The sequence below is a fragment of the Anthonomus grandis genome, chromosome 11, assembly GCF_022605725.1.
Source record: "Anthonomus grandis grandis chromosome 11, icAntGran1.3, whole genome shotgun sequence".
Taxonomy (NCBI): Eukaryota; Metazoa; Arthropoda; class Insecta; order Coleoptera; family Curculionidae; genus Anthonomus; species Anthonomus grandis.
Window position 1 is genome coordinate 29947348 of NC_065556.1, and position 15709 is coordinate 29963056.

Sequence of the window (15709 nt, forward strand, 5' to 3'; positions counted from 1 at the left end):
CCAGACGTGGCAACACCGGATCGCCTCGCATTAGGTTGGTTATCGTCGATCGTTGACAGCAATGACATCTGACATTGTTGATTTTCGGGGATTTACAGATTGGTTTATTGGAAATTCATGTTATTTTTCGTGGTTAATTTATGCCTTGAATTTGAAGAGATTGCATCGGAGTTTTTAAAAAAAAAAGTGGTTTCTAGTGTTTACTGTTGAAAATGCCAAGAAGAAAGTGCAATATTTTAAACTTTTTTTTGTTAAAATCGATGGCTTCCACTTCTTCAAGTACTTTCAGTTGTATAAATACAGATTCCAGGACATTGTGGAGTGTTTAATGCTTAAAGACATCATTGAAAACTATCGCATTAGCTATTTTAACTTTGCCACCGTCTTCGGCTGCCACTGAAAGAACTTTTAGCAAGTATTCTTTCCTGCACAAAAAAAAAAGAAATCGACTAACCACTGAGAGGGCGGGCAAATTGGCATTTGTTGCTTCAAATATTAATTTAGAAACAAAATTAAAGAGTCAAAGTATAAGCTCAAATACCGGCCAGCCAAACACCTCTACCAATTTAATGGAACCGAAATCAAAAAAATAAAACTCACTACCAAATCTGGGGCTGAAATTAATACCATTGAAGATGATACTTCTGAGTCTGAATTTAATTTAACGGAAATTCTGAGTGATTTAAAATCAAGCGAGCGTGAAGAGGGAGAGGATAGTTCGGAGGAGAGTTCCTAAATAGGTTAACTTAATAAATAGAACATAAATAAACAATCACAAACATTTTTAATTTCAGATATTTTCCATTACATGTTTCCTTTGCATTTTTTTCATTTATGCTCGTATGTGCTGAAAATTCTCGTTCGTGCTCGAGGAACGTTCTCGAAAAATAAATTCTCGAGCATTTTACAACACTAGTTACTTCTGAGACTCAAGTCCAATATTGGAAATTCCTTTTTTGTTGGGCGCCAAAAATTCAACATGACGACTATTAAAAAAAAAAAAGGAAAAGACAACTTTAACTGCCTAGAATAACATTAAAAATAACTCAAAAGATTTGGAACATAAACAACATGAGGTCCTTGAATACTTGGAAGAAATGAGTCATCTATTAAGACGTCTTCTCAATTCTGTCTTCTAGGTTAGCCATAGATGTTGATTTGTCTATAGTCTACGGGTCCCTGTAGTAGATTCGCTGTACTCCAACACTCAATTAAATGAATTGAAATTGGGTCAAAAAGTCTTTAAATAGTCACAGTTCTCATAAAAAGTTCAAGTAATTATTTTAATGATTAAGAGATAATTTTTCTGAACCTATGATGCAACACTGCTTTTCTTTGGGCGCCGAAAATACAAAAAAGAGTGAAAGACATCATTAACTGCTTGTAATAAAGTAAAAAATTACTCCAAAGATTTAAAACAGATATAAACAAAATGAGGTGTTCGTATACTTGAAAGAAATAAATCATGATTTTATTAAATTTAGTGCCATTTGCATTTTTATTTTATTTAACAGTAAATCAAGGCGTTTCAATTCTATCAAAAGAGCTAAAGACTACTTTAACTGCCTGGAATTAAATTAAATATTACTCGAAATATTTGGAACATACAAAGTGTTACAGAATAAGAGGCTGATCCTTAAATGTGTTAATCCTCACCTGATTTTAAGAAGGAAAGTTACGTAAACCCCGTAACTTTTCAGCTACAGGATGATAAAATTTTAAGAAAAATATCGGTTTTTCATCATAGGGATAGTAAAAGATTTTTTAAAGTTTATCCAGTAGCATCCGTAAAGGAACGTATACTAAACTTTTTTTTGTAAAATATAATGTACGCCAATGCATTTCTGTAAAATAAAAACTATTTTTATAATCCCCGTTCATCTTAAGGCGAATTTTATTTCTTCATTTTTTTGTCGTCCAACATTCAATTACCGTGGAACAAAAATAAAAACATTGTTATGCCTGGTCAATTTATTAGTGAAAAAGTTATAAATATAAGCTTTATTTGAACTTTTCTTCTTAAAATCACTTAAAGATCAGCATCTTATTCGGTAACACCCTGTATACTAAATGAGGTTTCTGAATACTTGAAAGAAATAGTCAATGACTTAATTGCCTTTAACGTCAACGTCAAATAAGTCATCTATCAACAGGTCTCCTTTCTTCTATTCTAGCCGTAGTGTTTGGTTTCTCTAGTCTGGAGGTCTCCGTAGTAAATTCACTGAACTTCAACACTTACTTCCATGAACTGAAATTGGGTCCAAAAGGTTTCAAATGATGACGGTTCTCATAGAAAGTCCAATGATGGGTTACTTGAAAATGTTTAATGAAGCTCGAGTCGAATCTTGAAAATTGCTTTTCGTTGGGCGCCAAAAATGCATAATGTAACGACTATGAAAAGAGTGAAAGACAAATTCAAATGCGTGGTATAAAGCTAGAAATTACTCCAAATATATGGACCATATGCAAAATGAGACTTTGGAATGCCTGGAAAAAATCAATCATGATGCTTTTACGAATGTGATCCCTGGAAAATTACATCAAAAAACTTTATATTTCTATTAATCCTACCTCCAATTACAACAAAAAAGTATCCAAAATGCAGGTTCTGAAAAAGCACCAAACACTCTATTGCACACTAAAAACACTTTTTAACAACAATTACAAGACTTCAACAACAACTGCATCCTGGAATAACCACGACTGTACTGCTCGCTCAACACATGTTTAAATGTTCGACCGTCGCTTTCCCGCTGAGTTTAAAACACGTAATAATAATAATAGTAATAAGTGAGCCTCGATTCGAACAACGAACTTATCAAGACGAGAGGTTGGTCGGTTTTTATTAAGTGCTGTCAAGGTCGCTTTATTTCGTATTGGGTAACGGTTTTTCTGGTAAAATGAACATTTTTCAAAAAACAAGTGGTTTTGTTTTTGATGAAAATTTATTAAGAAATCAACTTTTACATATCTATACCACATATACACAAAAGATAGTATATGCTGACAATCATAAAGCATGATGGTGCCTATCTATGCAGATTGAAACAAACAGGAAATATAAACGCTTGCACGAATATAAAGTTTCAAAGCCTACCTACTACCATCTAATTGAATTTTTATGAGTCAAACAAGTCGCTTGTGTAATAAGCTCTTTGTAAGCGGTTTCTTGGGGCATAAATCACCGGTTTATTATTATTATTAGAAAGAACAATAATATGATTTACGTTGTAAGCAATTCGATTTTCTTGTAATTGTTGCTTAAAAACACTCACAGGTGTGGCATTTAGCATGTTATCAGTTAGGTGATCGCACTTCTAACCTCGTAAATAAATAAGCGGCGTGGAGAAAATTTTAATTAACAAACGTCTGTTTTGTCCATTCATGTTTTACTGTTGTTGCCATTTTTTTTTTCAGCACGGGTCAAGGGAAGGGCAGCGAAACGCACTTTCTCGTCGTTTTTATGGAGAAATTCAAAAGTAATTGGCTTGATAATTGCCTATATATTATGAGAAACATCTGTAGTGGCTTTTTTTATTTAGAAGAACAGGGTGTAGCCGACCAGTTAGTAAAACTATCTGTTAAAGAAGTATTTTCCCTAATAGCTCCAATTGCCTATAATTATAAAATAAGTTCATTTGAATTTTATCAATAAGTTAATTAATTAGTCCAGATAGTTGAAGTCTAATATTAATTAAAGTGCCTGAAATGTTAAGAAATCCTCGGTCTAACTGCCTGGAATTACAAAATAATTTAATTTAAACTTCATTAACAAATAAATTAATTAGTCTGCCTGGACTTGAGGTACAATTTTAATTAAAATACTTAAAATGTTAAGAAATTTATGCTTAACTGTTTGGAATCATAAAATAATTAAATTTAAATTTTTATAATAAATTAATTAATTATTCCATGTCATTGTAGTTGAGCTCCAATTTTAATTAAAGTGCCTGAAATTTTAAAAAATCCTTGATCCAACTGCCTGGAATTATAAAATTAATTAATTTGAACTTTAATAATAAATTAATTAAGTAGTCCAGGTACTTGAGTTCCAATTATAATTAAAATTGCTGAAATGTTAAAAAATCGTGGAATCCATTGCCAAGAGTGTTAAAAAATTTTAATTTGAACTTCATTACAATATAAGTAAGTTAATTATTAGTTCAGGCAATTGAGGTACAATTTTAATTCAAATATTAAGAAATCTAGGGCTCAACTGTTTGGAATCATAAAATAATTTAATTTGAACTTTAAAAATAAATTAAATAATTAGTCCAGGTACTTGAGTTGCAATTTTAATTAAAATTCCTGAAATATTAAAAAATCCTTGATTCCATTGCCAGGAATGTTAAAATATTTTAATTTGAACTTCATTAATATATAAGTTAATTAGTCCAGGCAATTGAGGTAAAATTTTAATTAAAATACTTAAAATGTTAAGAAATCTATGCTCAACTGCCTGGAATCATAAAATAATTTAATTTAAATTTCAATAATAAATTAATTAATTAGGCCATGTAGTTGAGGTCCAATTTTAATTAAAGTGCCTTAAATGTTAAGGAATCTATGGCTCAACTGCCTCGAATTATAATTTAATTTAAACTTGATTAATAAATAAATTAATTAGTCCAGGCAATTGAGGTACAATTTTAATTAAAATACTTAAAATGTTAAGAAATCTATGGCTCAACTGCTTGGAATCATAAAATAATTTAATATAAACTTCCAATTGACCAATACTATTTTTTTTAATATTTATTTAATTATTATTGATTTTTACACAGTTATAAAACTGGTATCAAAGCCTAAATATTAACGATTTTAATTACTTCTTAAGAATCTACCCAAATCCATTATTTTTAAAAAATGGACAAATAAAAATTGTACTTTTTCTTCACAATGGTTTTCTTAGGATATTTCTGGAATTTATGCAAATTAGGAAAATGTTAACTAAAAGATCAATTCCATGGGAAAAAAAATGAAATTACCACTGATTTTTTTTGTAATGCTTGATCCAGAGTTTTATGTTCTTTTCTCCCTTTTGAGATAGTTTAGAAATCTTTAGGTGAGACATTCCAGGAATGTATAATAAATATTATCGAAAGGACTTAAATCCGGAGATCTTGTCGGTCACTGAATAGGACCTGACCACCATTTTATTGAAAATTAGATGTCGTGGTCATTTTCATTATAATATTAACGTCATTTTCTATTATTTCGTAGTAAATCGTGTGCATTTTTTAATTAGTAGAAGTACGTCTCGTTCGTCAAGATTCTACAATATGATATCCGAAAATGACTTACTCATTCTTAAATTATACGTATAGACTTTTTTTCTTTTGCTCATATTTAAAATTGAATATTCATTTAAATAAGGAATTATATGATGGATGATCTAAATGGTATATTAAAACAATACCTCATATTGCTATTTTGTATAAATAAATTATTAAAGCCTTGAAAAACAAGCACATTAATTACAGAACCACCAATATTTCAATTTTAGTGGTAAATATACAATCTACATATTTAGTAAAAAATTAGGGAAATGATAATTTAAATTTTTCTCCGATAACCTATAAACCCGAAACCCATATTCTCTAAATATTATTTCAAATAATTCATCTATTTTTTAACAATTTTATCCAATTAAATAGGGAAAAATGATGCATTAATGATCCTACTTATTGATCATATGATCTAAAGATTAATGACTCACTTAAATAACGCAAACGAGTTACAATAAAATTAGCATTCTTCAACGACTTAATTTAAACAATCCAGCAACAAAGATTCTACATGAGATAACTGGTCAAGTACGTATACACCATGTCTAGTTTTAATTAATGTGGTATATCCTGTATGACATACGTAACTATTATTATGCTTTTAATAAATCCAATGATATTCTCTTGCACAACATATTCGTTTATTGTCGCCATCATGTTGATTAAAATAATTTTTTTTTTTAATTGGAATCGGTGCAGAAGTCGTTCCAATAATATGTAATTCGACCCTTGACTCGTATTATACAATATATGAGATTTTGTAAGAATTATAGAATTTGCTGCACTAATCAAACTAAATTAGTTTGATAGTAAAGGGTTTTTGTAACACTATACACTTCCCTTGGAACTAGGGTGTGCATTTCAAAAATTAATTTTAAATCCAAGAAAATGTATCTGTTAATATTCAAGATTTATATTTATTAATCCATTTGAGTTATTGGCTTATAGTAAATTAATATTAAACTTGCTCTATAATTTCCGTATAGCATACATGCATGATTTACACATGCATATTCTCACCAATTTTTTTTTATTTAGGTTTGACTTTGGTGCATTGGTTTGTCATTAGTTCTGTCTGATGTGTTATTAATATTTAAGGTGTTAAGTTTCTTTATTTGTTTTTTTTTTTGCTAATTTACATAATATTTAGTGTTTAATCTGATTTGTTGTTTACTCCCTACTTGGTCATTAGGATATCTTGTTAAGCAGTATATATTAAGTAAGAAACTAAACAATTCTTGGAATCTCCTCATTGATGATCGCAATGATTAATCTGAGGGATCTTAAATAGCTTTAAAAAAAAAGTAAAAAATAATACTGAAAGTTTCAAGGATATAATCAGCAACGTCGATCTTAATCTTCTTTAATGAGTTTGTCAACTGTACCACGATCAGATCGATATCGTTTACGACGTTTTCCGTATAAAATAATACCTACAGTTCGTGTTTTACGATAGATTTTATGGCGGTTTTGCGGTCAATAGTTCCATTGTTTTTATATTCTCGTTTTACCTCGGATATCGCTTTTATATGTGGCGATCGTGTACCGTTTGCTTGTATCATGAATATATGAATAAGGGATTTGTTAGACAGGTTTTTGCATGTACAGTTCTGTTATTTTAATCTTTTCAGTGTTTTTTTTGTGAGAATGTTTTAATTCTCACTTTGAGCTCTTTTATCAAAAAATTTATTCCTGTCTTAATGAGCTTGTTCCAAAAACTGTAAAACGAACACGAACCTATCTTCCATGGTTTACCGCAGAGATAATGAAATCCCTAAAAGAAAAACATAACAAGTGGAAAAAATTTAAACATTTTGGTCATCTTCAAGATTTAGCCAGATTTAAAGAATTACGTTCTAAGATTAAAAGAGATATTGATCTGTCTTATAAGCAATATTGTAGAGGGCTTGAAGATGAGTTAAAATTAAAACCTCATAATTTTTGGAAGTTAATTCAGAACTCAAAAGAAAATAGCTCGTTACCACAATCTATGTTTGATCAGAGAAGAGAGCTGTTAAGTAGCCCTCAGGGTATTGCCAATGCATTTGCCGATTACTTCCAGAGTTCTTACACTACTGGTGAATCGCCGCAAAATAATGTTGATATAACTCAAAAGCCTTATGTACAGTCTATAATTTTGTCTGATTTCACTGAAGATGATGTTTTACTGGCCTTAAAGACTATCAAGCCAAAGTCAATAGTTGGCCCTGATAAAATACCAGCTTTTCTCTTATATGATTGTGCTTGTATTTTTGCTAAACCATTAACAGTTCTCTTTAATCTGGCTCTAAAACAAGAATGTTTCCCGAACCTCTGGAAGTCATCAAAGATAATTCCAGTACACAAAAAAATGATAAAAATCTCATCGAGAACTGTCGGCCAATTACAATAATCAACAACTTTTCTAAATGTTTTGAACGTGTGCTTCATTCACCCTTATTTCCTTCAATGAGGGGTCTTATAGATCATCGTCAACATGGATTTATGAAAGGTAGATCTACCACCACAAACTTAGTTTGTCTTACAGAACATATATCTGAGTCAATAAATGCCAAGTCACAGGTTGACCTTATTTATACAGACTTCTCGAAGGCTTTTGACCGTCTGGATCATGGTACTTTTCTAAATAATCTTGACCAAAACTACGGTTTTTCTTCTCACCTAATACACTTTTTTAGCTCTTATCTTACGGGTCGTCTTCAGCACGTGGAATGTTATGGCCGTAGTTCGGCTCAGATAGTTGCAACGTTTGGAGTTCCACAGGGCTCCATATTGGGGCCGCTCTTCTTCAACACATTTATTAATAGTATATCAGAACAGCTCACTGTAAATAGTTTGTTATATGCGGATGATACAAAATTGTATTATGGCATCAATAGTATCTTAGATTGTATGGAATTGCAAAATAATATTAATCTCCTCAATGCATGGTGCAAAAATAACAATCTTCCTCTTAATGCTGCCAAGTGTAAAATTGTTTCTTACTCTTTGAAGAAAAACCTGATTATGTATGACTATACTATGGACAGTGAGACTGTCCCGAGATCAACGGAGTTCAAGGATTTGGGGGTGACATTCGACAGCACTCTTTCCTTTCAGCCACACATTCAGGACATTGTTAATCGGAGCTACAGAATGCTGGGTTTTGTCATTAGGAACGCACATAGTTTTAATAATATCTTTAGTCTTAAAATTTTGTATTTTTCTTATGTGAGATCAATACTGGAATATGCTTTGTCTGTTGGTCACCATTTTATATGAATCATATAATATACATGGACTAGAAAATGTTCAGCGTAAATTCTTAAAGTTCCTTTCATATAAATGTGACGGAGTGTACCCAGAAATTAGTTTTTCACATCAACGCCTACTAGAAAGGTACTCCTTTAGTAGTCTTGAGGAGAGGCGAAAATCTGCTGATCTGAAATTTTTATTTAAACTTCTTAATAATAAAATTGATTCGCCAGACTTATTACGACATGTAAATCTTCATGTGCCCCGCATATCATCTAGAAATTCTAACACATTTTACCTATCTAGACCTAGAACGAATATTTGTAAATATTCTCCAATGCGTAGAGCATGTGGCACTTTTAATTCTGTTCAGGATCAATGTGACATATTCAACTGCAGTTTGTCCGAAATTAAAAGAGTACACTTTTCCTAGATAGTAGACATAAACAAAATTATTGTTTATTCAAGTATTGTATAATATTGTAGGAAACTATTGCTATTAATAATGTATTCTTTTTTTTCTCTAGTTTTGGATTGTAATTTGTATAATATTGTATTTTTTTCCCCCACTCAATAATTGGAATTTTTTCTTTGTAAATAACATAAAAATAAAATAAATAAAAATTAATAAACTGTTTTTGCATTGAATTTTTTATTTCATCCATAGTTTTTTATATCAAAAGATTTTTACCGAAAAAGCCACTAAATATGCTTGATCTATTAAATGCGCCGTTAAATTGGCATAATTATCAATAAATATAAGGTGGAATTGCAGATAATAGGAAATAAAAAATGTTCACTTTTCTTAATGCTTGCATGTCTTTAATAATTAATCCACTAAAGTGTTTCTAATTGTGTAATGAAGTCAGTTTGTAGTGAGAAAAGCACAATTTCTATGCACTCCATTGTATACAATGAGAGCTCAAACCAAGTTAAAATGATCATTATCCAATGAACAACACAGACGCTATAGCAATAAGATGGAACTCGAATATGATGCGTATCATTAACCCAATTCGCAAATCAGAACATCGACTCGTTGTGTCTTATTGAAAAGCCACATTAACGGCATAAATAATTTATATATATAAAAACATGACGCCGGAATATATATATATGTATATATACACACACACAAAAGAGTACGTAGGAGGGCAGAATGAAAAATTGGTTATTAATATACGTTTTAAACCTACGCCCAGGTTTACCTCTGCATGTACAGTATTTACTTTAAAATTATACTTTTTTTGGTTCATTAAATAAATTTGACATTTATTGCCTCTAGTTGATTCAATAGTCCTCGCGGACTTAATTCTTAGCCTAATCACGACAAGCATATTTAATTCTGAAAAATAATCTCTCAAGTACAATTTCCTCTCACAAGTGATCTAATAAAGGCTGGAGTATCGCATGTAAGAGCGTACTAATGGGCAATACTTCAATGAAGTGTCTAAATAGAATTTTTTGAGCTACTCATAAGTATTCTGCGTTTCAGCCAATACTGAATGCATCTGTATAACAATCATTATTTATTGTTTTAATGCTCCTCCGCACATTGCCGACATTTGGAAAGTTATAGCACTTTTATGGATCGTTCGTGTATAATAATTAGTTTTGCCTTTGAACGTATACAGACACGCTAAAATCTCGCACAACAACGTTATTCAAACAATTGACGTGCAATTAAGCATCGGGGAGAAAACGTGTATAGTACAAGCGAAAATAGGAAATTGTGTCGGGTCGATACGAATCAATGCGATAAACCGTAAAGGCCCAACAACGATAAACATTGTAATTTGTAAAAGAGAAAAGGCGTAATTACTTGCCAATAGGTGATTTACTGTAGCACTTAATATCATCATGTCCAGCGAGTTTCTATATGGGTGGTTCTCAAAAATGGGTATCATTTGGAATCATATTAAAGTTTCAAGTTTATTCAAGTAATACAATATTATGAATAAGTTCAACACCAACACAATATGTATGCCTAAAAAAATTATATTATATAATTGCATCTACGTAATCCAACGGCTCTAAATTAAAATTAATAATTTAAGCTAATTGATAAATAAATTCTTGCTAAATAAAACAATAAAGACAAAAATCAAAAGAAATAGCAAAGAACGGTACCCAAATTCTAGAATTACCTACACCCAATGTATACAATGATAAAAATATAACTCCTCAAATTAAAGTCGAAAGTTAAAAAATTTCACTCGGATCTGCAGAGTTGATAAAAAGGTGGAATTATGAAATTATTGTTATGTCATATAGATAACCACATTTTCCTTAACATATAATAGCCTCACTAGAATAAATTCACAGGTTAGAATGAGAATTTGAATTCTGTAAAGTGGGATCTACAACAATCTCTGTACGTCTATCAAGAGTGATGCCATACAGTTACATTCAAGATATGCTGGAAAGAACCAAGATCTTGATGAAAAAAAAAACAATGTGAGAGTTTTGGTTTCATTCAAACATACTCTGTTTAAAACAGCCTATTCTTTTAAGTTAGCATGACTCTTTTGAGAGAAAACAACACAAATTGAAGACTACTGGTTTTAAAATTATAATAATTTAATTTTCTTAGCAGTGTACAGTGAGAGTGTAAGCCACCCTCAAAACCCCACTGATATTCTAGAATTTATTGATCAAATAAATTTATTGACAAACCATTTCATCCAATCGAGCATGAAATGAACTCAACTTGTTAATTTTCTTTCCAGTAATACCTATATACATATTCCATACCCTACATATATGACTTATATTGTAATTACATACATGGAGAGTGCATCCTTACAAATGACACATAAAATATATGGCAATTTTCATAAAAATAACTAGGAAGCTCACACTCTTATACATCAATAAAACTTATATAGTACTGCATTTATTAAACAAATAATGCATTAATTTGTAGCTAGACCTTGAAGAATAATTTTGCGCATTTGAAATCTGCTTTATAGCCAGATTTTGTGTAGCCAAGGTTGAATTTTTTGTGAGAGTCCTGGAAATACTTAGTGTTAAATTACTATACCATATATGGTTAGAAGAAACATATTTAATGTTATTTTTTGTATGAATTTCATTTGAAAGGTTATTTAATATAAATGAATTGATTGATTCCTTAGCATATAGTCATTGTACATACCCTCTACACATTATTTAATAAAGCCAAACAACACATGAGTAATGTGTTTGCAATAATATATCTTCTTGATGTATCATAACTTTGTATTGTGTAATCATTTTTAAAACAAATTTGCTCCATTGGTGCAGCAAACTTTCTGTAAAAATAGTTTGTCATAATTTATAATAATAATTCTTAGGTTTCCTCAATACAAAGTACATATACAAAAATATAGTTCCTTAACTGAAGAAAATGTCAAAATCTAATAAAAATAGTCACATGGTATTAAAAAACACCCCTACACTTCTCACTTATTATACTAAACTTAAAGACAAATTATCCAGATTTTTAATATTAATTGATGAATAATTGAATTCCAATCCTGAGATTGATTCCTGGGGAATTCCATGTTTTATGTTTAAGACATGCTTTGAGAAAATTTTTTGTATTCTACCTAATAAATAATTGCAAAGTAACTGCTGACTTATATTTTTAAATCCATATTGTATAAGTTTCGGTAGCAATATATTATGAGAAGCAATATGTCACTAAGTGGTAAATCCATAAGTAAAACATACTGCTAATACTAAGTTTTTGGGCATTTTTATTGATTCAAAACTGAAATTTTAAACAAATATTTGCATGTTAAGAAGGAAATTGGATTGATCCACTGTGGATTCGACAAGAGGACAACAACAGCTCCTACAATCCCTTCTTGTACTGCAGAGGCAACAGGTGAGATATCTGTGGTGCAGGTTTCTGGTTTTCAGGTTTTGTTGGCAAGAGGATTCTCACTTTGACTTGCTTATTTATTTTGATGACTGTCAAGTTGGTTCACAAGAAATATAAGGGACCTTATCATCATAGTCACAATGCCTATAGGACTAGGTTCAATAGTGAGAATTTGAGAGTGTGCATTCCAAAATCATCTCTTACAAAATAATCTATAATATATAAGCAATTTACATGTAGTGTCAAAAAATTTTACTACTAATATTTAGATGAATTCTATAAAAATAATGATGTTTCATAGTTATAAGTCACACTAACATAACTATTATTTTTAATTTCTATTAAGTTTAGAATTATTATCGTCTTTTTATCTGGCTTTATTTAATGTGTAAGCACTTTTAGTGTTGTGTAATGTATCTATGATGAGTACCTATTTTAATATCCACAATGTTGCCAGTAATTGAAAATTATTTACAAGTTTGTAACAATGTATTTGTTTTCTTTTAACTCTGTATGCAATAAAGCTTTTTTTAATGGATTGATTGATATGCAGTTGAATGCCTCGGAGAGGTTGCAGAGGACTGCTCCTACATGTCGACCATCCTCAAAATCTCTGACCACATACTCTATAAGTGACTGCTACTGCTACTTATCTCTGCTACAATCAATCATTGTTTTGAATTTTTTTTTTCAGAATATGTGTACATTTGATTTTTTAGCAATAGCTTAATCACTTTAGATACAATAGGCACTAAGATACTGAATTGATAATTACTAGGGTCTTCAGTATTGTCCTTCTTATAAACAAGTATTATCTTAGATAATTTTAAAAAGCTTGGGTACACCACATTACTATTAACTAACAACTACAATGTATGAAATTCTATTGTATCTGCAACATTCTTTAATAGTGTGATGCACTTAATAATCAACTGTTGGACTACGTTAATAATAATAGTGACCAGGGTATTTATAGCAACACAGATTATTTGCAAAAATATCTGCAGTCTGCCAAGTTATTTAATCATTTAGGAAGAGTATGTTACACGATTTTTTTGTGCTTAAATGTTGATAGATTTGAGTCACAAACTTAATAGGGTACCATACTTGCATATATATTTTTTTTTTTGACAAGAAAAGAAAAGTAAGAACACAACTGTGATCAATTAATTTTTTTGTCAGTCAAGTCAAGACAAAGTAAAAGTAAAAAAAATACTTTTAGTAATGTATAGGGCTTTTGTAGAACTATTATTGACATTCTAGTATAGGGTGAAATGTACTTAAGTAATCTTCAACCATTGATGATCACTCAAAATTATATTGTTAAAGTAATTCTAAGAAAGTCAAAGCTGTTTCAGTGGTATATTTGAGTTGTGTATATACTAGCACCTATACATATCCAAATATGAGCATCTGAAGAGAGAGACTGTTCCTGATAAGTATAAAACTAGAAGAGAAACATTGCCCCTAGTCTTAATATCTGTGATTTTAAAAGATCAATGATAAAATTCCAACTAAAATAACAAAGAAAAAACTTTCAACATAAAAATTAAGGAATTTGTTTGTGGTAGTACCTATCTATTTATTCTTAGGGTAAATATTTATTAGTGATAAACACTTTTGGGTTTATAATTCTTGAAGAATTTATATAGACAATAATTATTTGTATAAATTTGAATTTGAAACAATAAACAAGTTAATTAATTCGATAGATTAATTCCTAAATAAAATGTCCATAATCATCCTGACCTATGCCGACTAAAAATAAAAATAAATTACAGAGTGTGGTAACTGACAGGCACCAATCAAAGCAATTTTAGTCTAAAAATAGTTACTTTTTTTAATGAAACCTTGAAAATTATTCCTAAATCATATTTGTAATTATGGTGGTTGGTTTTTATTTAAAAGCTCATTTTAGTATTGACCCAATTAAAAATTAGTAAGTAGTAAAGTGACTTGCCGAGAAACATGCTAAACAATGGAATGCTTGATGGATAACTTCTCGGATCTTTACTAATTTATGCATGGATATTGGATAAGGAACATTTATTAGTAATTGATGAGTAGATTAAAATAAATGAAATTGTTCACTTAATTTAATGGGGAAAAATTAGTGTTCATCCTGGTTATTGTACCTTCTCGATAACCTTGCTTGACAGCTGATTCACCCTTTGACACTCAATTAATTTCTGTAATATTCATATTACAAAGGCTTACATATGATTCATATGTAAACCCTGAGGAGGGTAAACCATTGGAAAAAAACCTCATGACTCATACACTATTAAGAAATTAGATTTTATTCTTCAGATCTATGCTAGACAAGTAACCGCCAGTTTCAATTACGCAACAAGCGAGAAATAAGAATCTCGTTGACCTTCCATGCAAACCAATCGGTCCAAACAAGGTAAAATTGCACTTAAAATTAACAAATCTTCTTACCTGATCTGTGCGGCGAGAAATCGATCTTGGATATATCCGAGGAGTTTCTGGAATGTGTTTATTCGAACCGATAATCCATTGCGGCTCCCAACGAAACACAAACAATCGAATTTAAGGTTTATGGCGGCCTTTAAACGGATCTTACTTGGTTGGAAACGCGTTTATTCGTATAAATTATGTTAAATCGGGGTGGAAAATACCGGAATTTAGGGAAATTTGAACGTGAAACACGACAAAACAACGAGCAACAGCACAATCCTAATGGTTTCGACGGTGTTTGGTGTTAAACGACCGCGACCGTTTAGCCGAGACGGCGAATCGGGCGAATCGATTCTAGAATTTCCCAATTCACTTGTTATAAAAAAGGAGCTAATAGTTTCAGTCTGTACTGTCAGATGGCGCTGAATTAAACTGAGAGAGAGAGAGAGAGAGAGAGAGAGAGAAAGAATCAGGATGAAGTGAGACAAGAAATATTTTAAATATATCAGGATGGCGTGAAGAAAGAAACATTTGAAATATACTTATCTAGTAAGCCAGTAGCAACAATTCAAATTTTCATAGTTTATATTCAATAATTGTTATTATTTAAGAATCATGGAATATATAATAAGACAGTATGAAAGGATTATTTTATAATGAAATATTCAAATTATTATTGTGTTGCTGCTGGCTTAAAAAATAAGTATGCTTCAAATATTTCTTCCTTCACGTCAGCCTGTTAGGTTTAAAAATTTTTTTTTCTTCACGTCACTTTGATTGCCTTTTTCTCGCTCTCTCTCGGTATATTATGACGTCCATTTAGCGGTGTAAACTGAAACAGCCGGCTTTAATTACCAAGCCGCGCTGATGAAATTTGACAACTTAGGTAGGTGCGCCG

The 15709-nt window shown here is 30.6% G+C and overlaps 1 protein-coding gene across 3 annotated transcripts in view; it reads right to left on the minus strand.

Annotated features, from left to right (window-relative positions):
- LOC126741986 (dnaJ homolog subfamily B member 6-like) overlaps positions 1-15168 on the minus strand; it is a 41536-nt gene extending 26368 nt beyond the window's left edge. Inside the window, exon 1 of one of the 3 annotated variants that reach the window (XM_050448497.1) lies at positions 14833-15168. The gene's annotated coding sequence lies outside the window, so the exon portion shown is untranslated. Of the gene's footprint in view, positions 1-2571; positions 2736-14832 lie in introns of those variants that run through there. The other 2 variants (XM_050448501.1, XM_050448499.1) reach the window with 2 other exon arrangements.
- Between the last annotated feature and the right edge of the window lie 541 nt (positions 15169-15709).